This window comes from Arvicola amphibius, chromosome 8 (genome assembly GCF_903992535.2).
Source record: "Arvicola amphibius chromosome 8, mArvAmp1.2, whole genome shotgun sequence".
Lineage (NCBI taxonomy): Eukaryota > Metazoa > Chordata > Mammalia > Rodentia > Cricetidae > Arvicola > Arvicola amphibius.
Window position 1 is genome coordinate 119,888,003 of NC_052054.1, and position 27,911 is coordinate 119,915,913.

At 39.8% G+C, this 27,911-nt stretch overlaps 1 pseudogene; it reads right to left on the minus strand.

Annotated features, from left to right (window-relative positions):
- Window positions 1–1,930: 1,930 nt before the first annotated feature.
- On the minus strand, window positions 1,931–9,115 carry LOC121677299 (annotated as a pseudogene).
- Window positions 9,116–27,911: the final 18,796 nt, after the last annotated feature.

Genomic DNA, 27,911 nt, shown 5'->3' on the forward strand with positions numbered 1-27,911 from the left:
AATTGTCTTGTGCAATATTTGTGACCTGGGATTTTATCTGATCAGCTGTAATTCTGTCCAATGTTCCCAAGGAACCACATTTAAGTTCCTTAGCAACCATTTGAAATGAAACTGTAAGAGTTACCAAAATGATATCTATAGTTGTTACAGAGATACTCAAGAGCTTGTCTCTTGGGAAGCCTACACTGGTGCTTGAATGTCTACTAGCCTTCCTTAGCCATTTCTGTTTCTATAAACCCCAGGCTTAAATTTTCTTCAGACTTCCACTGAATAACTCCAGTTCCGGGCTGGATGGCTCAGAAATAAGAGCACTTGCTGCTCTTCTAGAAGACCTGAGTTCCCAGTAATTACATCGGGTGGTTTACAACTCTAGCTTCAGTTCCAGGGGATCCAATATCCTGTGTGCACATACACAAATATACATATGTATTGGTCAGAACTAGAGAGATAGAACTAATAGAATTATAGATAATGTATAATACATACATATATATAATATAAATGTATATATCCATATATCATGCTTAATTTCCAAATTTATTAGAGAGGCTTAGAGGCCATGGTCCAGATAGTCCAAAAATGGTTGTCTACCAATGGAACGGCCAAGAATCCAGTAGCTGATCGATCCTCGAGGCTGTATATATTAGCTGCTCTTCAGTATATGCCAGAATCTTGAAGAAGTATGATCTAACGCCAGTGAAGAATGGTCTTACCAGCAATGGTGAGAACAAGCAGCCACAGAGCAACAGCTTTCTTCTCCCATGTTCTTTATGTAGGCTGCCAGCAGACGGTGAGGCCCGCATCAAAGGTGCCTCTCCAAATTAAAAGTGGATCTTCTCACACAAAATGATTTCATTTAGAGAAAACTCCCTCACAGGTGTGCCCAGCAGCTTGGGTTTTAGATAATCCCAGATGGTTTCAGTTTGACAATCAAGAATAGCCATCACAATTTCCTACTTTGTCAGCTTGACACACAATCAATGTATACCATGCTTAACTTCCAAATGGAAACAATTACCAAAGCCAGACATGGTGCCACTTGCCTTTAATACCAGCACCCTGGAGGCAGAGGCAGGTGGATCTCTGTGAGTTCTTGTCTACCAAGAATGGGCCAGGACAGCCATAGATATTACATTGATAAGCCACGCCTCAAAAACAAACAAGCAAACTAAATCAATAACCAGGTCAAAATTATGCCTAACATGATATAACTACCCCATGTATATTTACAAACACATTATATATTTAGAATAGGTGGCAATGTCCCTTGAGGGGCATTCTTTTGGTATTTCAAAACTTAAATATGACAGCCACTGATATTCTCTTAATTAATATTATATTACATAATAAACATGTTTAGGAAAGAAAACACAAATATCTGTTCAAACATATTTCTAACAAAATGGAAATGCTCATGTCCAGTATAATGCTCATGTCCAGTATAATCCTCATTTCTGCATCTGGTCACGTGGCCTTTGCTGGTGTTTATAAACACCTTCCTCTACCACCCGTTCTACATTTCCTCCATCTTCAGCAAGCACCTCACCATGTCTTGCTTCCTTTCCTGGAGGAGTGACACATATCTTCATTCTTGAAGGGTCTGTGCCCTTGGTCATCCTGCCTGTGTTAGGTTGTTGTCATTTCCCATTGGCTTTAATCACAGGACTTGGTAGCACCAAGAGATGCTCTGAAGGATCTCCTGCACTCCAGACACAATCTTTCTTCATCATGGAGAAGCAATCCAGTTTCCTCTTGGTAATGTGGATCAATCAAAGACACTGCTGTTTCTTTCTTAGTCTGTTGGCTTAAGGGCATCAGAAGCCCAAAGTAACAAGGGGAAGTCTGAACTTCCAGCTCAATGGAGTATTTGTTGTGTCTTCTGGCAGGAGCACTCTCCAGCATGGAACTGAAACTTCTAGGCCAGCAGAACTTAAGGGCATGGAATCAGGAAGCAAATTTTTCCTAGTGGGTCACTTGGGGTCTTAGTGAATGGGACCATCCCATTTTCTACCCCCTTGAGTCCTAGATCTGACTGTGGGAGAAACTGTACCATATATTGGATTCAAAGCACATAGCACCTTCTGGGGACTCCTATCCCAGCTCTCCAAGCTGCTGCCACCCAATTGACAGTGTCATGGTTTCTTCCAAAGGACACTCTTTCTTTCTATCAGGCCAGATGCTTCATGGTGGTAGGGAGCATGGTAAGACCAGCGGATTCCATGTTCACAGGCCCACTAAGGCCCACTATCACTTCTCTAGCTGTGAATTGAGGTCCTAGATCACTAGCAATGCTGTGTGAAATATCATGATGGTGGATAAGGAATTCTGTAAGTTCATGGATGGTGGTTTTGGCAGAAGCCAAAATTATGTGCAGGAAAGTCAAATCCATACCTGAATAAGCATCAACTCCAGTAAGGAGAATGTGCTGTCTTTTCCACTGAGGAAGTAGTATAATGTCAATCTGCCACCAGGTCACTGGTTGGTCACCTTGGGGATTGATGTCATATCTAGGGCTCAGTGTTGGTCTCTGCTGTTGGCAGATATGGCACTCAGCAGAAGCTGTAGCCACATCAGCCTTGGTGAGTGGAAGTCTATGTTGTTAAGCCTGTGCATAAGCCCCCTCTTTGCCACATGGCCACTATGTTCCTAGGGCAATGACAGGAAGAGGAAAGAGGCTGACTGTCCACAGATCCAGTCATCCTATATTCTTGATTACTGAATGCTTCCCTAGCTGAAGTCAGGGTTTGATGAGCATTTAAATGGGATAGAAGTATTTTCACATTTTTCACCCATTTCGAGAGATCAATCCATGTACTTCTGTCCCAGATGTCTTTCTCACCGATTTTCCAATCGTGCTCTTTCCACGTACCTGACCATCCAGCCAATCATTGAATAATTGCACCTGTCACCATTTTCCCTTCCAAACAAAATGTACGGCTATGGTTACTGCCCAAAGTTCTGCTTACTGTGACAATTTCCCTTCGCTGGTGTCTTTCAGGGTTGTCATAGAAAGGGCTGTAATGCTCCAGCTGTCCTCTTCTGGGTGACACCTGTACAGCACACAGAGAGCCATCAGTAAACCAGGTGCTGGTCTTCTCTTCCTCAGTCAACGGATCATAGTGTGCACCACATGAGGCTACCGGTGCATATTTGGCAGCAAACAGTGTTAACAAGAGTAGAAACCATAGACATTTGGACAGGTACTTCTCTTTCTTCCTTCTCCCCCTTCTCTTCTTTTTTGGTTTTCCAAAACAGGGTTTCTCTGTGTAGTCCTGGCTATCCATGGAACTCACTCTGTGGACCAGGCTGGATTCAAATCCGAGAGATCTTCCTATCTCTGTGCCAAAGTGCTGCAATTAAAGCTATGTGCCACCATGCCTGGTACTGGGGTGACTTCTTTATATAACTGACTTGTGCCTTCAGAACCTGCTTAGACTTGATTATGTTCTGTTTCCACTAAGCCAAATAACAGGACAAAAGTTGTCTCTCAAAGGTGTTGCGGAGACTCTACATTCGTTTCCCAGCTTCCAAGACCCGAATAATAATGCAGAAACTATATTAATTACAACAGTGTTTGGTCAATAGCTTACATATATTTCTATCTAACTCTTACATCTTAAATTAACCTATTTCTATTAATATGTGTATTGCCACTAGGTTTTTGCTTACTGGTGATGGCATGTTACTCCTTTGGCAGTTACATGGCATCTCTTTGACTCTGCCTACTTTCTCTCTATATCTCTGTTCAGATTTCCTACCTGGCTTTACTCTACTAAGCCATTGGCTGAAACAGCTTCTTTAATAACCAATGGTAATAATATATATATTATATATGATATATATATATTATATATTATATATATAATATATATATATATATATCATACAGGGGGGAATCCGACATCATCTCTTCTTTTCTTTCTAAATAAAAAGAAAGGTTTTAACTTTGACATAGTAAAATTACATATACAAAACAGGTATCAAGCAAGAATTATAGTTACAATATTTATATCTACTTTATCTTTTATCATAACTAAAGAAAATTATAACTATCTAGTCTTCAACTCTTCAAGGACCACAGAAGGATATAATATTACCTAAGGAAACAGGAAGTGCATTGTAAGCAGCTTCCAAAGTTCTAGAAATGACAGAGACATCTTGCTGCCTAGACAGTCATCCAAACTTCTTCTGTAAGTTACAGCATCCATCTGCAGCCTACAGGCCCATAGTATCAGACAGACTTTTCAGCGAAGCAGGAAACTTGAAGATCTGTCCTGCATTGTACTGTCAAAGTTCATCAGCTGTCTTTTTCTGTGTCCTGCAGAATGTCTGGCAGTTTCTTCTGTGAATCAGGAACCCTGAAGGACTCTCTCACCATTAGGTAAGTCCAGCAGTCATTTTTCTGTTGGTTCTGCATGTCCATTTCATACAGCATACCATCAAGCAGTCTAGGCAAGAGCAGTTTCTTGCTCAAATGGCTAACAAACTCCATAAGGAGTCTCTCCGATGCCCATCATCCTCTTGAAGTAAATGGTGCTGCCAGAAGCAGACATGTCTCACTACTGAGATAAGCCTCAGTTCTTAAAACCTTTTAAATGCCATATTCTGTAGGTCTTTGGAGTGCTGAAGATTGTTTATATGACGGAAATATATATCTGTACATCTAGAAAACCAAACTAACATGACTACAAGTTTGACTATTATGACTATTGATCTGTAATTTTTAATTATACATCACATTTTTAAATGAGCTAAACAAATACAATACTTTAATCAAGAGCAGAAATATACATATAAAAATTGACCTTAAATTTATATCAATAAGCCAAGATCCATACCAATGCAAAGTATTCATCTCTATAATATATCCCCCTTTAAATGTAAACAAGCATTTATAAACAATCATTTAGGGAATTTATATGTTGTTCTCTAGATACTTCCTGCTGATCAAGGGTACTGTTAATTAGGTCTTTCATGGGTTATCTCATGTGGTAGGTCCATCTCAGCCAGCAGACCTTAAGCTGTCATGGATGTTGGAGCATCTTGGTCATTGCTTCAGGGAGTCTTGTTTGGTCAAACCATATTAGCTGATGAGGAATTAACAGCTTTCTATCCTCTGTGGAAACAAAAGAAGAACCTCTTTTTCAAAGCAACATCTCTTTAGACCTAAATTTTAAAGTCAAGATACCTTTAAAACATATACATTGGTTTAGCTTAGCAGCCTGTACAATTACATGTCTCTCTGTACTTAGCTCATTCACAGTTAAAATATTCAAAGAAAACAAATAGTATACATAATCTAGACTATTTTTCACTTTTATGTGGCTTATTTTTCTTCACTCCTTTAATTTATGGCTATCTGTACTCTGTCTCTTTAAATACTCTTTTTCTAATTGTTTTAAAACTATTTATTTCTTTTTATAACTGTCTATACTCTTTTCTTTCTCTCTCTCGAGGCTATGTACTTTTTTTAAAGACACTGTGACCCATTCAGAGTTTTGTTTTTCCATCTGAATCTGTCTTTATTTTGTATCTGTAATCATTTTCTGAACAGGAGCACCTTTTCTTAAAATGCTAAGTGAGCAAGGGTAGGACTAAAGCTGCTTTACCTTTTGACTCTGTCTAGTCCAACATGGTGGAGATTTGTTAACCGACAGCTCTAGTAAACATGCTCTCCATCCCAGCTCCAGTGACGCAGTGAATCCATTTCACCATCAATCAACCTGTAGCACTCTGCTCACAAATCCCATTCAAATGCTCTGTAGCCAGACCTCCCCAAATAGCCAGAGCCTTTTGTGCCAGCATAAACCAGGAAGCCCTCCCCTAAAGAAGCTATGCAGCCTTTTTTGCCAATACTGATTCAGGAAGACCTCTCTTAAAGGACCCACAGTGCCCTGTTCACCGCCTTAAAAAAAAACAAAAAACAAAACCATGGCTACCAAGAAGCTATGCTAAACTTTTGTGTCTAGAATTCCTTCTCAAGCTTTCTCAGGTTTTATGTGGATGTAGTTGCCTCATGTTGGCATACCATTTTGTAGGCAGAGACTGCTCGTTCATTTCCCGGCTGCCCAGACCCAAGAAATAACATAGAAATTATATTAATTACAACACTATTTGGCCAATACTTTAAGCATATTTCTAGCTAACTCTTACATCTTAAATTAACCCACTTCTATTAATCTGTGTACTGCCACAAGGCTGCAGTTTACTGGTGCTGGCATGTAATTCCTTTGGCAGCTACATGGTATCTCTTTGACTCTGTCTACTTTCCCTCTATATTTCTGTTCAGATTTCTCTCCTGGCTCTGCTAAGCCATTGGTTGAAACAACTTCTTTAGTAACCAATGGTAATAAAGCATATTCATAGCATACAGAGAGGAATTCCGTATCATAAAGGGATAATCATTGTCTGCAGATGATGTAGAGCCTTGCTCTGAAATCCCAAAGGCCCATTCTGTGATTCACATATGGTCACCTGCCAAAGGCTCCAAGTAGCATCCCTGTAACTGAGACCTTGTCGTAGTCACTGTTCTATCGCTGTGGAGAGAGACTGTGACCAAGGCAACTCTTACATAACTGGGGGCTGTCTTATAGTTTCAGAAGTTTAGTCCATTATCATCATGGCAGGAAGTGTGATAGCAGGCATGGAAGGCATGGCAGGCATGATGCTGGAAAGGAAGTTAAGAGATCTTCAGGCAGAGAGACATGAGGGGGAGACTGGGCCTAACATGGGCTTTGAAACCTCAGACCCCACTCCTAATGAAACAGTTCCTCCAACAAGGCCACACCTACTCCAACATGCCACACCTCCTAATTCTCTCTAAAGTTCCATTCCCTGGTGACTAAGCGTTCAAATATATGAGCCTATGGCGCCATTCTTACTGAAAACACCATATATCCCAAGTAATATTGAGTCTGCTGGATCATATTGTCCATGTGGCAGAGCAGCCTGGACCTCTTTAAAGCCTTCTCCTTTTCCAGGCTCCACTCAAAGCAAACAGCTTTCATAGTCACTTGGTATATGGGCTGGAGTGACACACCTGAGTGAGGAATGTGCTGTCTCCAGATCCAAATAGGCCAACAAAATGTTGTTACTTCTTACTTGGTGGTGGGAGGGGCCAGGTGCAATAACTTATCCTTCACCTTAGAAGAAATATTTCTGCATGTTCCACACCATTGGACTCCCTAAGAATTTCTCTGAGGTAGAAGGCCCTTGAATTGTGGTTGGATTTATTTCCTATCCTCTGATCCATGTGTTACCAACAAGTCCAAACTGGTTGCTACCTCCTGCTTACTTGATTCAATCAGCATAGTGTCATAAATATAGTGATATTTGTGGAAGGGAAATATGATCAAGATCCTTATGACAGGGCAGAAGAGTTAATATATCCTTGAGGTAAACTGTAAAGGTATACTGCTGGACTTGCCAACTGAAAGCAAATTGTCTCTGGTGGTCCTTATGGACTGGGACTTAGAAAAAGGGCACTTGATAGATCAATAACTGCATACTATATACCGGAAGATGTGTTAATTGGCTTAAGTAAGGACACCACATTTGTTACAGCAGTTGCAATTGGAGTTACTATCTGATTGAGTTTTCAATAGCCAATTATCATCCTCCATGAAACGCCTGTCTTCTGCACTGGCCAGAATGGAGAGTTAAAGGGAAATGTGGTGGAACCACCACCCTTGCATCTTTCAAGTTCTTGATGGTGGCACTAATCTCTACAGCTCCTCCGGGGATGCCATACTGTTTTTGAGTTACTGTTTTCCCTGGCAGAGATAACTCTAAAGACTTCTCTTTGGCCTTTCCAATCATAATAGTCCTTAATCTATAGATCATGGAGCCAATGTGAGAATTCTGCCTACTTCTAAGTATATCTATCCCAACTATGCATTCTAGGACAGAGAAAATAACCACAGGATAAGTTTGGAGACCCACTGGACCTACTATAAGTTGAACTTCTGATAAAATTCCATTTGGCACCTGAACTCTATAAGCCACCACTTTAACTTTAACACTGTTCCTTGTGTTCTACCCAAATCAGTGTCAACTCAGAAAAAGGCTCCAATAGACCCCAGAAAATCCAATTGTTTTCTTTCCCCCAGTGTTATACCAAGAAACCCCTGTAAAAGGTCATAGGTCTGTCTGGTGAAGGACTGCAGAAAGGCTAACAGTAAAACTCTTGGGTATTTTGTTAAGGTCCTTTCTCAGGAGAACTTGGTTGTCCCTTCATTTAAGGGGTTCTGGGTCTGCACACTAGCTCAAGTCTGGAAAATGGTTCATGGGCTGAGAGTTCCCTTTGCTATGATCTATCCAATGGAGCCCTTCTTTCATTTGCTTGAGGATTTTTTTGCTTATACATATTTAACAAAAATACAGTAGACTTCTTTTTTATTGTTCTTTGTTTGTTTTTCGAGACAGGATTTCTCTGTAGCTTTGGAGCCTATTCTGGAACTCGCTCTGGCCTCGAACTCACAGAGAGCCATCTGCCTCTGCCTCCTGAGTGCTAGGATGAAAGGCATGCACCACCACCACCTGGCTATAGTAGGTTTCTTATCTGTTTCATGCCTGCCTGGAAACACCATAATGGATTGGTCAGTACTGATGATCTATATGTATCATAACACAATTAAAAATAAATTTTACTGGGCAGTGGTGGCACATGCCTTTAGTTCCTGCACTTGGGAGGCAGAGGCAGGTGGATCTCTGTGAGTTCAAGGCCAGCATGGTCTAAAGAGTGAGCTCTAGGACAGTCAGAGCTGTTATACCAAGAAACCCTGCCTCTAAAAACAAAAACAAAACCAAACAAATAAAATCTCTGAAAAATTTTTAAAAATGCCAATTCTACTGCATAGCAGCTCACCCTGAAATTCTTTTCTCTAGTGACATCACAAATCGTGGTTTCCTCTGAACAGAAGTCCCTGGAAAGAAGTCATCAGGATACCACAGGTGACACCTACAGCTGTGACTCTGGCCTATGTCCCATGGCTGCTAAAATCATTACTCTGCTCTGACAGACTGTGTAACATCTGACTTGATTCTGGGTGCTTGCTGAGGCATTCACAGGCTGAGGCTGTTCCTCAATAGTGTGTCCAGAGTAGGGAACCTTCATGATGGGAACGCATTTTGAAGCGGTATCTTTCAAAACTATGAGACACAAATTTAAAAACAAACAAATAAATAGAGACTGAGGTATAACTTATGGGTAGTGCACCTGCATAGCAAGTCTGAGAGCCTATGTTTAATCTCCAACATCGCAACACCTCAACAATAAAAAAATTGTTAGAGCAAGAAGTGTGAGGAAGTAATTGAAGAAGAGAAGTCAATGTGTGTCAAGGCCCAAAAGACTAGAACTAAGATCAATAGGAGAAACCTTGTATGTCTTTAAAGAGTGAGAGAAGCCACTCAGCTAGCATATTGAAATGATTCTATTCAGATAGGCCACTGTAGGTTTTAGTCACAATACTAAGAACATGATAAACCACTGGAATTTTAGTTTAGGGATTGACTCACTGGATTTGTTCTAGAGAATAAAAAGAAGAAAAAACAACAAACAACCACCAAACCTTCTGTCTTTGGAAGGCAGCAGAGAGGAATATAGAAGATAGAAGATGGTGAGAGAAACAGATGCTAGCAGAGATTAAAATGGGGGTAAAAAACAGTGTGAGGGGACAGGTAAATATTGAAAAGGTAGACCCGACATCATCAATGAGTGGCAGGGTGTGATGAGCACAGGACCATGGCTTGAGAGCCCCAATTCTCTCCTTCAAGGAGGTTCCTCTCTCCTGACTGGGAAACATCATGGAGGGGCAGATGATGGAGGGAGATGAAGACTTCTCTTTGGGACTCATTGTATCAGAGGTCTTTGTGAAACTTGTTAGTGGACATACTCAGAAAAGCTGTCCTAGATCTGGGCTTGGGTTCTCACACCTACAATCCTAGTACTTGGGATACCTAAGCCAACCTAAATAGGCTACAGAATAATTCTTGGTTTCAAAAAGCGTCAATAAATCTTATTGGAGTTGTAAATTTGGCCCCTCAACACATCAGTGACAGTAGAATCTCCCAGGTTACAACAATCAAGCAAGAGGAGCTGCAGGGTGAGAAAAAGGCTTAAGACAAAGTTCAAGAAGAAAGTAGCTGGATATTGTGAAAGCCAATGACAGGGCATTGAAAATACAGTCAACCATTTTTAACATTTTAAATATTTATTTATTTATTTATTATGTATACAATATTCTGTTTCTGTATATGCCTGCAGGCCAGAAGAGGGCACCAGACCTCATTACAGATGGTTGTGAGCCACCATGTGGTTGCTGGGAATTGAACTCAGGACCTTTGGAAGAGCAGGCAATGCTCTTAACCTCTGAGCCATCTCTCCAGCCCCATTTTTAACATTTTGAGAAGGTCATTTGAAAACCTAAGAGTGGCTTGGAATGAGCAATGTCATCAGAATCACTGGTGACACTGGCTAAGACGTTTTGGTAGAGTGGTGTCAGCAGAAGCCAGTCTAGAGGAAGAGTGCCAGACAGTATTCAAGTCCACTTGAAGTTGATAACCGTGAATTTGTAGACCATGGAGATGTGTAATTTAACTCTAGTCGCTCAACAGTCCTTGCACAGGCACACACAAAACAGGCAGATGGCTCCATTCATCTGTGACTGGGATTCTGCCAGGAAGCTGTAGGGAACAAAAAGGAGTCAAGGGATTTTGGCAAGCATGATGGGCTTGATGGGCCATGGAAGCTAAGCAGAATAAGGAAAAGGCAAGAGGGAGGATGTCAATCAACTGGGAGGACGAGGACAGCTGTGAGCTGTAGGAGAGTGGTTGCACAGAGTAGGGTTTTAGGGCAGGGCAGAGCAATTTGGCATGTTGATATTGGGAGTACCGCCTTCGGAAGTTGAGGAAAGGGAGTAGAGACTTCGTGTGCCCAGGACTCTGTTAGTGCTTGCTTCTTGGGCTTTGCTAATAGAATGGATTTCTACTTTCCAAAAGTCCATACTGAACAACAATTATATAGTTCAAATGGAACTTGTGTTGGTGGTAATTTTGTAAACAATACAACACAGCGTGAACTGTCAGTTCTAGTAACACGTAAATGAGGAGTTTCTCAAAAGTAGTTGCCAGAGTTTCTGTCTGGGTGCTGGTATTATGTTTAAGATTTTAAGGTATCCCTTTCATTTTGGTTGTCACGTTGGTTCCTTTAGGTATTTAAAGAGTTTCAAACAAAAACAAATTCTCTCCAGTTCACCACATTTACCATGCTTCTTGTATCTGAGATGTCAGCTCTTGAGCCCTGCTCCTTTGGAGAATGGGCATTACTGGGAAAGATTGTTTTTTATGTCTTTTGGTTGTGTTTCTAATTTGAACTTCATTTTTAACCATCCACCATTTATCACAAAAGTTCTCAGCTGGGATGGGGAATCGGCATTTTCTTTGCCATCCTCTCTACTCTACTGGTCTCAGTCATGTAGTGCCTGGATTTCTAGTATTTTCTAATGTCTCCTCTTGGCCAGTCACAGTCAGCTGCTGCAGCTTAGCTTATCCAGTGTGTCAGCCATCTGTCCTGATGGAGTTAGAGACCACTGCCCAGCTCCAGCGTCTGTCATAGCCCACAGTGATCTGAGCAGCACCATCACCATTTGTACCTGGAATTCCTTGTTCAGAACTCAGAATCTTGCTTCCTATGTTTCACCGAGATACCATAATGAATCAGCCCCAAGATAGACCATGTAGTTCTCATGTTGTTTTTCAATGTAGAGGCTGCTAGACTGTAACTCTTGAGATGAAGGGAGTCTCTCTGAAACAAACCAAACCCAGCCAATCAACCAACCATCCATCCAAACAACTAACCTACCAACCAACCAACAAACCAATCAAACAATCATTACCGGGCCTTTACAAATACTAACAAGATAGGGATGGAGTAATGGGATGTTTTGCAGCTACAAGTGGCAAGGCTGCATTAGAGTGAAATAGGACTGCCAATCAGAATGCCAAGGGCGTTTCTATACTTCTTTGTAGTGTGAAGCGGCGGGGCTGTGTCCCGCCACCCGGCCGCCGGCTAGCTTTATATCCGAAATAATTACACGGAAACTGTATTTTTTTAAAACACTGTCTGGCCCATAGTTTTAGCCTCTTATTGGTTAACTCTCATATCTTTCTTTAACCCATATTTAGTAATCTGGGTAGCACCACGAGGTGTGGCTTACCAGGAGAGATCTTAACCTGCGTCCATCTCGGAGAGGAGCAGCATGGAGACTCACTATGGAGACTGTCTGAAGCGTCTCCCCAACTCTACTTCCTTGTTTCCACAATTTTGTTTTGTTTACTCCACCTACCTAATTTTTTGTCTCTTAAAGGGCCAAGGCAGTTTTTTATTAATAATAAAAGTAACACATATACACTCCTCCATCACTTCTTTTGGGAAAGGACAGCACAACATGTTTACATTGACCTTACACTGGCTATAAATATAGGGTTGAGCTAATTCAAAGTGAGGAAGACTTAATTTATTTCATACAACTTTATTCAAGAAAATGATGCACTGCTATTGAGCAATGTAGATATGCTTGCCACAAATGTATAGTTATAGCAATGTTCATGCATAATTACAAATACAAGACTGACAGTAACATAGCACTTACGATCTGCCACACAATGCTTTCTACACTTTACTCACTTAATTGACACATTTTCTTAGAATTCATAAAAGTCAGATATTCAATATATAACACAGTTTCAAAAACTTGAAACCAACCTTTTAAGTATTTGAAGAGGAAAGTTCGGTTTGTGAGGTTAAACTAAAATCTTCAATCTAATATCTAACAAAATTACACATGAAATCAATAGCAAACTGGGCATTAGTGGTGCATGTCTTTAATCTCAGTACTTGGAAGACAGAGGCAGGTGGATCTCTGTGAGTTTGAGGTCAGCCTGATGTACAGAGCAAGTACCAGGGTGACAGGCTCTAAACCTACAGAGAAACCCTGTCTCAAAAAAACCAAAAAAAAGGAAAAAAAGAAAAAAAAAGAAAAGAAAATTAGTAGCAAAAGAAAAATATTCCAGATCACTTGAAACAATACGAGTATAATAAAATACTTGGATGTTTCTCTTGGATCAGAAACCATATCAACCTTCAATTTAAAAAGAAGCCTCAGTTGTCATCTCTCATACCTCCTTTCTCCCCACAGAGTCTACTTCAAAAATAAGATTAAATATCAGACCCAGGCTAGGCAATTTCTTCCCCCGTGAACATCTAAAATAACTTACACAAGAGAAAGTCTATTTTGGATCCCATTTTTGGGGTTTTAGTTCGCAGTCATCGAGCCCCACTGCGTCTCGGCATGTGGAAATAGAGCATCATGGTGGAGGGTGGGCTGAACAGAGACGCTCACCTCGTGGTAGTCAGGAAAGAGAGGAGAGGGAGGTGGGGGGGGAGGACTAGTGGAGAAAGGAAGGAAGGGAAGGGAGATAAGTCAGCTAGACCATTTAGCTATGAACTGGCCAAGGATTGATCCAGTTATGAAGTTAGTGCCTTCAAGATTCAGTTACCTTTCAATATTCATACCAGCTGGAGACATGGGAACTCTTTGGAGGAGGAGGTCACTTCAAATTTAAAATGTAATGAGACCCAAGAGGTCATACACTGCATATAGTTATTGTTGAACTGTAAGTGGAGACTGCACCCGTTTCTATTAATCTATGTTAACCTATTTCTATTAACCTATTTCTATTATTTTATATAATAGAAATCTATGCATTGCCACAACTTCGATAATAATAATAATAAAATAGAAATGCGTTAATTAAAGATGCAAGAGCTAGCTAAAATTATACCTGAGTCATTGGCCGAACAGTGTTGTAAATAATACAGTTTCTGTATGATTATTTGGGTCTGAGCAGTTGGGAAAAGACACTGTCTACATTGACTTTAAATTTGTATCCATAAGCCAAAATCTATACCAATATAAATTATTCATTTCTATATCATATCCCTCTTACTTTTTTTTAAAGAAATTAATGATCATTAATCATTTATAGCCAACCCTTTTAAAGTGAAAATAAGCATTTATAAACAATCATTTTTGGAATTTGGGCATTGTTTTCTCCAAACTACTTTCTGATCTTTGTTAGGTGAATTATTTTTAGGGTTCATGGAGACCTTTCAGGAGGTCTTATTTCATCAAACCACATTAGCCTGAAGGAATCCACAGGTTTCCATCCTCTTTGGAAACAAAAACAGAATCTCTTTTTCAAAGTTACATATCCTTAAGACTCAAATTTTGAAGTCAAGAAACCTTTAAAATATATTTTGGTTTAGCATAGCAGTCTTTACAACCAAATGTCTCTCTGTAGTCAAAAAAATTCAAAGAAAACACACTAACATATGGTATCCAGATTCTTGGTGTATTTTCCATCATTACTAGGCTTTTTTCTTTTTCTTTTACTCTATTACTTTTTAATATTTGTTTTATTATCTTTACTTCTTTAATCTATGACTGTCTGTACTCCTTATTCTCTTAAGCCTATATATATATATATATATATATATATATATATATATATATATATATATATATATATATATATATATATAGTTGCTTGTTACTTTAGGGCCCTAGTAACATATTATTCATATCTGTGCTAAACAAACACAAAGAGAAAACAAAGGAAATTATTTTAATTTAATGTTTTATATATATAAAACATTCTGAGACCCATTTAGAGGTTTCTTTTTGGTCGGAATCTGTCTTTATTGTTTATCTGTAATCCTTTTTCTGACCAGGAACATTTCTTTTTCTTCTTTAAATTCTGAGTGGGCATGCCTAGGACTAAAGCTGCAGTTTTGCCTGTTGGCCCTACATGGTATCTGCCTGACTATGCCTTCTTTTTCCCTGTATTCTGTTTAGCTTTCCTGCCTAGCTATGTTTTGCCCCACCATAGGCCAAAAAAGCTTCTTTATTAACCAATGGTAATAAAACATATTCACAGCATATAGAGGGGTATCTCACATCATTGAACCTGGATGCCAAAAAAGATTCCTCTACCTCCCAAGTACTGAAAGAGCTGGCATGAGCTACCACATACATCTGGAATGCTAAATTTTCAGCCAGCATGTAAGAATGCATCTTGCTGTCATAGTGTACAATACCAGAATTCAGAAGACTGAGAAAGGAAGATCATGAGTTCAAGGATGGCCTCAACTACACAGTGAGAGTCTTTAAATTAAAATAATTTCCTTTATTTTCTCTTTGTGTTTGTTTAGCACAGATATTAATAGTATGTTACTAGGGCCCTAAAGTAACAAGCAACTAGCAATTAGCATGTTTCCCCACTTAGGGAAAAAAACTTCTATAGAAACCCAGGAAGAGCTATGTTTAAATTATTTGAATAATATTTTTATTATTGCTTTTTTTGGTTTTTTGAGACAGGGTTTTTCTGTAGCTTTGGAGTCTGTCCTGGAACTCACTCTGTAGACTAGGCTGGCCTCAAACTCACAGAGATCAACCTGTCTCTGAGGGTGCTGGGATTAAAGGCACATGCCACCACCACCCAGCTTATTCTTGCTTTTTAAAGAACTGTAAAAGTTAGGAAAGGGACAGAGGTCCTACAGTCGACAGAAGGTAGGTATGAGTTGGCAAATGCCTTTGACAGATTCATTTGTGGGCTAGTTCTGACTCACCAAATTTCATGCTTGCAAAGTTATGAAAGGGAAGACAGTGGAGACAGATGAAAGATGGGCTCCCGGGCCTTTGGGCCTTTCTCTAGGATTCAGAGATGAAGTTTAAGAAGGTCCAGTCATGCACAGATTATTCTCTGTGCATTCTTTATGGAATGAGCTCATGAAGTTGTTATACACAAAACCTTAAGTATCTTTTCAAAGGCTAGAAAAAGACTCATTTGTAAGAGGTGTGATCTCAGAAGGCACTGCCACTAGGGTGCAGCAAAGGTTGCTTCTTGGGGCATGGTCAGAGAGGATTTCACAGTCTCTCTCTCATCACCACCCCAGGAGGGGCATTCTTCTCCTAGCCTGCTGCTCAGATGCAGAGATAGAGCCCTGAAGACGCTCCAGGTAACAGCTCTGGGAGGTAGGGCTGACACTGACCTTCCTGGTGCTAACGTTTGTGCTTGGATAATTAGGAACAAAAAGCTAATGGTGATGAGACACCAGCTCGGAGCTTTCAGCTATGAAGAAATACCTTCTGACATCTTAATTTTTTTTTCTTTTTTTTTGGTTTATTTTTTTATATTTAAAAATTTCCATCTCCTCCCCTTCTCTTCCCTCTCCCTCCCCTCCCCTCCAGCCATACCCCCCTCCCTCCCACTCCAGGCCAAGGAGCCATTGGGGTTCCCTACTCTATGTTAAGACCAAGGTCCTCCCAACTCCCCCCAGGTCCAGGAAGGTGATCGACCAAGCTGAGAAGGCTCCCACAGAGCCCGTCCATGCAGAAGAATCATAGCTCAGTGCCATTGTCCTTGGCTTCTCAGTCAGCCTCCACCGTCGGCCACATTCAGAGAGTCCGGTTTGGTCTCATGTTCCATCAGTCCCATTCCAACTACTCTTGGGAATCTACCCAAGAGATGCCCAATCATACTACAAAAGCATTTGCTCAACTATGTTCATAGCAGCATTATTTGTAATAGCCAGATCCTGGAAACAACCTACATGCCCTTCAGTGGAAGAATGGATGAAGAAACTGTGGAATATATACATGTTAGAGTACTACTCAGTGGTAAAAAACAATGACATCTTGAATTTTGCATGCAAATGGATGGAAATAGAAAGCACTATTCTGAGTGAGGTAACCCAGACCCAAAAAGATGAACATGGGATGTACTCACTCATAATCGGTTTCTAGCCATAATTAAAGGACTGGCATCTTAAATTTTAGTATACAACATCGATTTTTTTTTTTTAAAAAAAATAGCTGGTTTTTGTTTGTTTGTTTGTTTTTTCTTTGATTGGTTGGGTTTTTTTTTGAGACGGGTTTCTCTGTAGCTTTGGAGCCTGTCTTAGGACTCGCTCTGTAGACCATGCTGGTTTTGAATTTACAGAGATCTGTCTGCCTCTGCCTCCTGAGAGCTGGGATTAAAGGTATGTGCCACCATCAGCAAAATGTTTTTTAGTTGTTGTTAATTTTTTTGTAATTTTGAAAAATGATTAAAAAAACAAGAATTTTAAGTTGCATCTAACTTTAGAAAATTAAAGTGCCAAAATGTGTTTTGAAAATTTAATAAAATAATGTATATTAATAATTCAAATAGCCATGGTGTGTATGTATGTGTGTGTGTGTGTGCATGTATGTGTGTACATGCTCAGACATGCACAATCTTATAGAGAAGGTAGTACAGTGAAGGGGAGTCTACATGATTTGCCTTTGACCTTGTGACTTCCTAATTATTTCCCTTCTTTGCCCATATTGAAATGTACTCGGCTGAGCAGTGGCACACACCTTTAATCCAGCACTAGGGAGGCAGAGGCAGGCAGATCTCTGAGTTCAAAGCCAGCCTGGTGTACAAGAGCTAGTTCCAGGACAGGCTCCAAAGCTACAAGAGAAACCTTGTCTCAAAAAAACCTAAATAAATAAATAAATAAATAAATAAATAAAATGTATGTACTCATAGAGCAGTTCCTTAAGGCCAGTCAATACACAGTTGAAATTTCAGAGTAAAGTTTGCAATATGGTTCCAATATATCATCAAAGCTAAAGGAACACCCACGAGTTTCTTCTCTTTTTCAAAAGTGTTAAAGAGTATTCTTTTCTTCTAAAAGGAGGGCCATGTTCCATTTCAGATCAAATAATAGTGGTAATTGGTAAGAAGTGGCCTTTGCATCTTCTCTCAATCATTGTGGGTGGATGCTCCGCTCTTGCAACAATTAACCCTTTCTTGATTTGTGTATGTTTCTAGCTGCCAGTGATGACCAGATAGCTCTCAGCAAGGAGGAGTGTGATGGCCTTGACCAGCATTTCTGAAGGACTGAGAAATGATGGTCTGATATTAAAGTGAAGGAACTGGATTAGATCTAAAAGGTCTATTCATTCAACAAACATTTATAGGACCTCTATTAAGTATCTTACATTAAATTGCTTCTGAAAATATTAAGATAAGAGAATGGAGCTCAGGCAAAAACCAAGCAAAGCAAAATAAGAAAACCTTTCCCAAAAATATCTGCTAAGACGTAGTCAACATTATAAAAATGGATGTCAGTTGCTTGTCCAAAAGCTTTGTTTTCTGGCTTCCTTACATAAAGATACCTGGTGAGACAATCTTTCTAATGAATGCTCCTCCCGTGCCGATTCACTCGATACGTATAAAACTATTGTTCAGAAAGTCACGGAAATCAGTAAAACTGGGCTTGTGGGGGGGGAGGGGTCAAAAGCCCCAAATAGTTCTAAGTGGCTGTCACTGTGTACCTAGCTTTGTGTGGTTCTGTTTCACATTGTGACAAAACTGGTCGATAGAACTGGTAATGTCCTGCAGACATGGTGAGGTGGCTTCCATCTTGGGCTCTCACTTACTTTCCCTCTCTGCTGAGTCAGAAGCTCAGGAAGTGCCAGATACCACTGTGTGAACAGACCTTCAGGAGGCCCAAGTGGCAAAGAACTGGTTTCCAGCCAACAGCCATGACAACAAGCTCATTCTTTTTTTTTAAACATTTTTTTTTACTATTATGTATACAGTGTTCTTTCTGCACTCTGAAAGAGGGCATCAGATCACATTATAGATGGTTGTGGGCCACCATGTGGTTGCTTGGAATTGAACTTAGGATTCTGGAAGAGCAACCAGCGTTCTCAACCTCTGAGCCATCTTTCCAGTTCAGCAGGTTCATTCTTATCCATCTTTAGATGAGGGCATCATAGACTTTTTCCATCTGTGATCTTTGCCTGAAAAATTCTTATGTAACCTTGGGTATATAGGCATAGAAAATAGCTGAACATAACAAATTATTTACTAATAATGATCCAAACAATTATTTGGTGTATGAATAATTTGTTAAAGGTACAAGAAAATTTACTAGTTAGAAGAATGAACCTGTTTGTTTTTGCATAAAAAATTAAATCTAGACTGAATATTTGATACTGCAGAATATGCAAAAAATAAGGCAAAATAAGAAAATCCTTTCCAAAAATATTTATAAAACAAAGACAGTCCAATATTATACAAAATGGATGTAGAACATCTTCAATGTCTTTCAGAGATGGTCAATAGTGAGATTTTATAGTTGCCATTGCTGAGGATTTCATTTCGTATAAAAACATAGCACAAAATATCAAAAGTATATTTTAGGATATTTGAGAAATCATCAGGAAATTTGGCTCTAATTTCCAATTAAAATTAATTTAACAAAATTTTAAGAAAAATTCAAGTCAGTGACTCAAATAGCATTCTTTTTTTAAGAATTTATTTATTATGTGTCCAGTATTCTGTCTGCATGTATGTCTGCAGGCCAGAAGAGGGCACCAGACCTCATTACAGATGGTTGTGAGCCACCATGTGGTTGCTGGGAATTGAACTCAGGACCTTTGGAAGAGCAGGCAGTGCTCTTAACCACTGAGCCATCTCTCCAGCCCCTCAAATAGTATTCTAAGGCAACACAATCCAAAGACAGACTAATTTGATTCTCACATGGTGAGGAACGACAGTAGGAAACTATTATAAGTCTTTGTTTCCTATGACTAAACCACTGTTTCTACAATAGTAGAGAACTGTATGTGTGCAGTAAGAGGGCTGCAACTCATACCATTCAATACAAAGCCCATGTGCCCAGGTAGCGTCCACTAGCATTGCACAGTGTGACTATATACACAGGGCAAGGTGCATATGCTGTCTATTCAGAACTGAGGCTGGAGTGAAGTTGTATAACATGACCCAAGAAAGCAATGAGAAGCACCTCACATTCATTACACACTGGGTCGTGAACTAGTTTTTGACGTCGCATGCCCAGAAAACTTTAACTATTGCCAAAGTTTTCACGTCCCTCTACAGTAGGTTATACAACCCATCCTGGGATGGAAGCCACAGTCTGATATGCTGTCTTTTAAGTGACCACAGCCTCTGGGGACAGTTCTCACTACAACCTCAGGAGATGCCTTGAACCAGGTTCATAGTTTAAGCTTCTCATGGAATTGGGACTCCTAAAAATGGAGGCAATAAACATTTGCTGGTTTCAGCTTCTAAATCTGGAAGTTCCTTGTCACACAGCTAATACAGGTTTGCAATGATGTTAGACTGGAAACATAGAAGTTGCAAGGTCTGCAGGCATTCTTGCAATCATGCATGGTTTATTTACAAATGTGTGCTGGTCTTGTCTAACCAGTTTTGTTTAATTCACAAGGGATGTTGTGCATAAATCTAACTTGGTAGTGGGGCAAGGGAAGCTGCCCCTTATTTTGTATTTTTAACTACTGGCTTGTTTTCCACTTTCTCTAATCCTAAAAATTTTCCTATTATTTAAATAATATTGATGAACTTAATCCTAACTAGGAGCATAATATTCTAACTTTACTTAATTGCATAAGTGAGGGCTTTACAGCAATGAACTATGCAGTTAATAACCTAGTAAAAGAATAACATTTTAAGAATACCTCACTATTTATCTTAACCCTTTTATGTGTGTGTAATTTTGTCTGAGTAATTTATGGATAAGCATAAGAAGCATTATTTATACATCAAATTACTATGTTTTCTTTTCAATACTGATAAAAACAATGGTACCCATGACAGCCAATGACTTTGTTTTAAAAAAAATAAAACAGGATCTCTCTATGTAGCCCGAGCCACCATCCTTCTGCCCTGTTCTCTGAGTGCTGGAATGCCTCCATGCCCAGCTAAGTGATATTTGTGATTGGATATAGAAGTCTAGCTTTGTGTATCTTTCTAAAAGGATTTGCAAGGAGTCATTTGGGCCCTCAGCACTGTTTATGGAGAGAGAGAGACTATTTAATGGTGCCAGTCTTGAGAAACAAAGAAACGTGTAGAAACCTGTAGAGACAGCTGTCACAAAGTCAAGAGGACGGCTGAACATGGGATCTAAAATTTAATACTGAGCTTTGCAGAGTGCTCACATAGTTTGTGTGTGTGTGTGTGTGTGTGTTTGTGTAGTGTTTGTGTAGTGTGTGTGTGAGAGAGAGAGGGAGAGGGAGAGAGAGAGAGAGAGAGAGAGAGAGAGAATTTGGCAGACAACTATCACTCCCCATCTTGTTATTTCCAACCCTCAAAAAATGTTTCTCAAAGTTCACCTACACTCTCAGGGAAAATGCCTTGAAGTTCCCCTTATCTTCTTCCTCTCAATTTGCCAGGAGGTGGTGGCTCATGCCTTTAATCCCAGCACTCAGGAGGCAGAGGCAGGTGAATCTCTGTGTGTTCGAGGCCAGCCTGGTCTACACGGGCTAGTTCCAGGACAGGCTCCAAAGCTACAGAGAAACCCTGTCTTGAAAAACTAAAACCAAACCAAAACAAAAAAACCCTTACTATTTCATGCTTAATATGTCAACAAATCCTGTCAATAAAAAGAAAAATAATAAATAAAAAGTAAAAATAAAAATAAAAATTAAATTTGCAGAGAATCCAATTTCTTTGTGTTACCCCCATCTATGCATGAATCCTTGTTCCTTCTCTTGGACTGTTTATTCCTAGTCCACTGGACTCTATTTCTCTTCTTGCATCCTGCAGTCTACAGAGGAGCCAGGACGTGAACCTTTAAAAGTGGAACTGCACAGAACACACCTCTACTCTGACTTCCAACTGGAACCGAAGGGTAGCCACTACTTTTTAACAATGGAGTCATCTCTCCAGCCCAGTGTTCCTATCTCTAATGGACACTTAAGCACACTGTGGGGTGGAGTGTACAGTGTATGACGACCAGGTCAGGGCAATGAGCACATCTATCACTGTGGACACTGATTATTTTTTTTGCATGGGGAAAATTCACTGTCCTTTCAAAGAGCTATCTTGAACTACTCAGCTTACGGCCAACCACAGTTATTCTGCTGCACTAGAACTACACCCCTTACTGCTGCTCTTACTCAACTACACCTCTGCTGGACTAGAGTTTCTATGCTGGCTTAGAATCCAGCCATCTAAATAAAGAGTGATATTTGAGACGCACAGTCGGGCTGCTGAATTCTAGTGGTAGGGGCGGGGAGACAGACTAGTTCTCAGGTGATGTTCTTCTATACACAAACTATCTTCAAGTCATCTTTCACTCTTTCAGCTTGAGATTATCAGCAAGCGACCTGGCAATAGCCTTTGATCTGTGGATTCAACTATAGCTCTCACAATCATGATAGATTTTAAGAAGCAAAAAGATTGGAATCAAGCTCAGACATGAACTTAAATGGGAAAATCATGCTGGTGAGACCCAAGACAGTACCCGTTTCTACATGCCACCCTTCCTGTGGAAGCTCTTGCTTTCCAATCCTGGGTCAGTCGATGGGTAGTTCCCAGGGGCCAACAGGCAACACCTACCAAAGCTGTTCCTGCTGAGTGGCCCTGCATTTGTCTTTTCTGTCAGGGTTTAGGCTTCCTGGATCTGACTGAACAAAGGGATTAGAAAGTATGTATTTGAAATGGCTACATGGGCAGTGTGCTGTATGGGTCTGTTGTAGCATTGTTTAGCCTTATGGAGGGAGTGTCATGACAGGAGCCCCATTCTGTGGAAGCCAGGGAAACCTGCACTTGGGGAGACTCCACTGCATCATAACCTCACTGAACTTCCAAAGAGCAAGCTCAGCTCTCCCAGGGAGTTGTTGACCGTAATCACTCTGGGAGTGGGAAGTAGAAAATTTAACAAATTATTTTAAAAGTTCAGAATGTCTATTGTTTTTCTAAAGAAAATTACTGAACTTAGATCACAGAAAGAATTTTTTGAGGATAATAAACTGTGAAAATATGTAACAAGTATGATCTCAGAAGTAAAATTGCTGGAGCAATACCAAAGGAAGAAATAAAGAAAGGGAATAACAGCATTTGGGTTGTTTACCAGACAGAAGTGATTGGTACATAGAAGTGACTGAAAAAACTGCCTGAAATATAGGCAGCCTTTCTTGTCTCCGTGTGTATGAAGTGTCTAAACTACTATCTCCAGATGGGGCTGTGGCTCAGTGACAGAGGGCTTACCTGGCAGGCATGAAGCCCCGGGTTCAATCCCTAGTGCTGCCCAAACCAAATCCAATCAAACCACCACAGAAGCACCAATACCACCAACACAACAAAATTCCCACACCTCACTGAGAACAGAGAGAGTGATGTTACAAGTAACATTTCAAAAAGCCAAGTAAATGTTAGAAACCGTATTGCTTTATGAACAGAGGTCTGTTGGATGTAGTTTGGGAAATTAAGAAACGAATGTGATTGATAGAGGGAAAATGTGCATTCAAGAAAGGATTTTGCTCTCACTTCTCTGTCATAAAGATACAAAGGAAGACAAGATTTGATCTTTAGGGAGAGGAGGGGAGGGAAAGATCCTAAAATCTACAGAAAAGGAATGAGGGCTTCCTTCAACGGTTTTAGCATCCTTCAGAACTGTTTTGATGGGTGACCCTGTAATACTGATAAGTATTGTGCCAAAGATGTGTCAGGTTCAGATGAGGCTCCAATTCAGAATAACTGATGCATAGAGAAAAACATTTTGTTTTTGTGCAAGAGAAGCTATCTTCTAATAGTTCGGTGGATAGGCCATTAAAACTAAAGCTTTCAATGATGTGTCATGATGAACATTTTTAATCTTTCATTGGTTTAAAAATACAAAAGAGAATTCATTGTCAATAGTTAGTGTTAGGTTTGACATGTTCCTGTAGGCCTTGTCTTATATGGAAGCTAACAACCCCATGGACTTTGGGGCGTGCAATGGAGGTCATTCAAGGTTATTTGAGGAAATGGAGCTGACTGGCTTGTGTTGCTTTGTCTAGATTCCCATTAGTTTCTTGCAACTGATGACACAGCATGAATCTGCAAGCCTAGACCTACCCATTGGAAGTCAGAGGCAAGGCCTTGGCATCTCACAGACTGAATTAATTGATTGCCACAATGATTTATATAGCTACTATTTGTGACATACCCAAAGAAAAAACATTACAGTATATTTCTGGCAAATATAAATTTGGTTTATCTGATATTTTTTAAAAAAATCAAGAAAAACAAAAGGGTGTATCATACACAGTTAGTTTCTGAAAGGAAAGGTTTGCAACCACCACGCCTTTAAAAATAAACACACAGTTCTCATGTACCGTCTTTGTTAGGGTTTCTGTTGCTGTGATGAAACACCATGAGCAAGAGCAAGATGGAGAGGAAAGGGTTTTTTGTCTTATACTTCCATATTGCTGTTCTGCACCAAAGGAAGTCATGACAGAAACTCAACCAGGGCAGGAACCTGAAGGCAGGAGCTGATGCAGAGGCCATGGAGGAGTGCTGCTTACTGGCTTGCTTCACATGGCCTGCTCAGCCTGCTTTCTTATGGAATCGAGGACCAGCAGCCCAGGGATGGCACCACCCACAATGGGCTGGGCCCTCTTCCATTGATCACTATTTAAAAAATGCCTTATAGCCCAGTCTTACAGAGGCATTTTCTCAATTGAGGCTCCCTCCTCTCAGATGATTCTAGCTTGTGCTAAGTTGACATAAAACTAGCCAGTACATGTACTTACTGAAAATTATTACTATCATCTGCATATTTGGACATGATGAGATAAATTTATGACATTTATTTGCTGCAGTCTCATTTTAAACTATGATGTTCATTTTGCTTTCCCTCCAAACTTTAAATACAATACCTGAGATGTATTTTTCTCCTTTTTTTTTGTTCTTTTATATTTTAGTCAAACAGACACAAACTTGCAAGTGTTATGTCTTTTGATATGATTGTCTAAAAGTTATTGCAGCAGAAACAAGTGCATTATTTCAAGATCTATCTATCTATCTATCTAAATATATACATGTATATATAGAACACGAGTCAGGTTTTTATTTAATCAGAAGGTTAGCAGAGCCAATGTAAATGGGAATATCATACTGACATATATGGTAAGTAAAACAATAAATAAAACCTGAAATTAGATTGCTAAATCATATGCAAATCTGGCGAGTGCCTCTACGTGTCAATAGACCTGGACTTGCAGAGCTAGCTCCTCTTCCTGTCAGAGATGGTTTGTAGTCCCAGTCTTTACAATTCAAATAGCTAACTTCACAGGCCCTGACAGTCACCGGTGCATAAGTTCTACTAGAGAGGGGCACGAAGTAGACTTGCTTACATGATATTAACAAATAACAGGATTGGAGCCAAGGAGACAGCTTCCTCAGTCAGGTGCTATGAATATCTGGATCCCATTCCATGAAAGGTGTGTGTGCTGGTGTGAACCTGTGTACTAGCTCTGGTGGGGATGACACAGGTTGGATAGCCCAGTATAGATGGAACTGTGAGCTCCAGAGTCAATGAGACACCTGGCCTCAAAATTTAAGGAGAGCGATAGAGCAAGATATCCTGATCTACACACAGACACACACAGACACAGACAGACAGACAGACACACACACACAACACACAAATCATATTTGTGCCTCTTCTCCATTTCCTCGATTTTCTTTATGAGGATTATAAAATTTGAGCATTTAATAAATAAAAAATAAAAATAGAAAGTAAGGTTTGTTTTGACAAGCTTTTGTAAATGTTCATGTGCCTTCACAGTCTTTTTTTTTGTGTGTATAATGTGTGTGTGTGTGTGTGTGTGTGTGTGTACTTGAATGCACCACTTATGATTGGGTTCTGATTATGTTTCTCTTTGCTATTCCACTGCTTAATTCTATCCTTTAGACATGCTCACTGTGTAAATGTATTTGATTCACCTATAATTTTGGAAGTGAATAGAATTACTATGTAAAGGAAATGTTGACAAATGTGCAGCCTGTGACATTATTCCCATGACCCCTAAGAAAATGCCCCAAAGAAGGCCCCTTGTGAGGGTCCCCTTGTGGACACAGCTCAGCTTCCTCTCTGATCTCCTTCCCTCCCACACCTCTCAGCATTGCTCCCAGCCACACCTACCCTGGTAGCTAACTTCTGTGGAAACTATGTTCCTCATCATAGGGGATACAAGGTCATTTTCTATTGTTCTATCTCTAGACCCAATAATCCCTACCATGACATTTCTGAAACTCTGAGTTTTGCATTCTTGTTTGTTCATTCTGGGGTGCATCAACCTGACACCATGTGTTAAACACTAAACTCATAAAACAAACTTCTTCACAATTCTATTTCTCAACCCTAATCCATTAATAAAGCAACCCCCCCAAAACAATAAATCTCCAGCATTCAAAGGCTATATGTTTTCCAAAGGGTGGAGGAAGATAAACTTTTACCTAAATATAAAATATTTTCTGGGTTTCTGCACTTGTGTATGTAGCATATTTATTACCTGGCCTGCAATTGTTTCCCTTCTTTTATTCTTCTAAATTACACCTCTCTCAAATACTCTTGAGTTATCTGCCCCTTTTCAAACCGCTGTGATGTTGAAGGAAGAGAGTAAACTTTGAAGCAATCACACTTCTGAGAGCAAATGGGAAGGATTCTGAGAGCACTATTTCATGTGCTTTATGCAGAAGGAAAAGTCGTAGGAAGGATTTGCTTTCTTTATTCTCAAGTGTCAGCTCTTTTTCTCCCAGAAATCATGGAGGGAGTTCTTCTAGTTAAACATATTATGTTTGGTGAGGATTTGGCAAGACAATGGTGGAGAATTGTGAGGTGAATTGCAGACACGACAAAGATGTACTGGGATTTTAATTCCCAGTATTATGGATATGACTTTATAAGGACATACAGAGTAAATGTAATTAATTTTTGATGAAGTCATACTGAATTAGGAAGGGCTCTATTTCAACATGAGTGGTGTCTTTATATAGGAAGAGGGGAAGAAACTCAAGCACACTCACAATTGCAAGAATGTATATACAGGTGTGGGTGCAAAGGTATGTGTAACACACAGGTGGCCATGCGAACATGGAGGCAGAGAATGGAGGACTACCTGAGACTATAAGTGTAGGAGAGACAAGGAAGGATTGATCCTCCCTCAGATTCCTAGGAGGAAGCACACCTCTGCCATCAACTAGATTTTAGGCTTCCAGCCTCCAGCACTGTGAAGAAATAAAAGTCTGTTGTTTCAAGCCACCCAGCTGGTGATATATTGTTACAACATCTCCACTGTCCTCTTAGACACCAGTAATGACATCTATCACATGACATTGTTGTGTCATTGGATTGACTGACTTGTGCATTCCACTAGAATATACGTTCTAGAGCACAGATGCCTGGATGTAAAATCTAGATCAAAGTTCAAGGCATGTGACCCAGGGCACGTCGTCTGACTACCACCCAATACGTCTACAATTTTCTCAAATCATTACAGTAGCCTTAAAAGCTAGATATTAACATTTCCATTAATGCTGGAGCCTGGGGAGACAGAGAAGTTCATCATTGTCTACAGCAGTACAGTTAGACTTAAGAATATGTTTAACATTTTGTTTCAAAATAGGCTCAACTTTATAGAATAATGACAAGAATACCTGGGGATGTAGCTCAGTGGTAGAGCACATGTCTAGTATGGACAACGCCCTGGGTTAAATCACCAGGACTTAAAAAAAAAGAACAAAAAGAAGGTCAGAGTGAGTTCTCATATCTCTTACCCAACTTCTCCAATTTTTACTTTTTGTTTTCAGAACTGTATTTTTAATCATCGACTTTATTTCAGTATATTGTATATATTTTCACTCTATAAAATTTTGTTTTATACAGATTATACATTCATGTCCATATATATATATAGTCTACATATATTGTATATTGTATTTAAATACACCATATTTTGTACATTAGATTTTCTGCTACTTCAAGAGACTATGACCATGGAATTGAG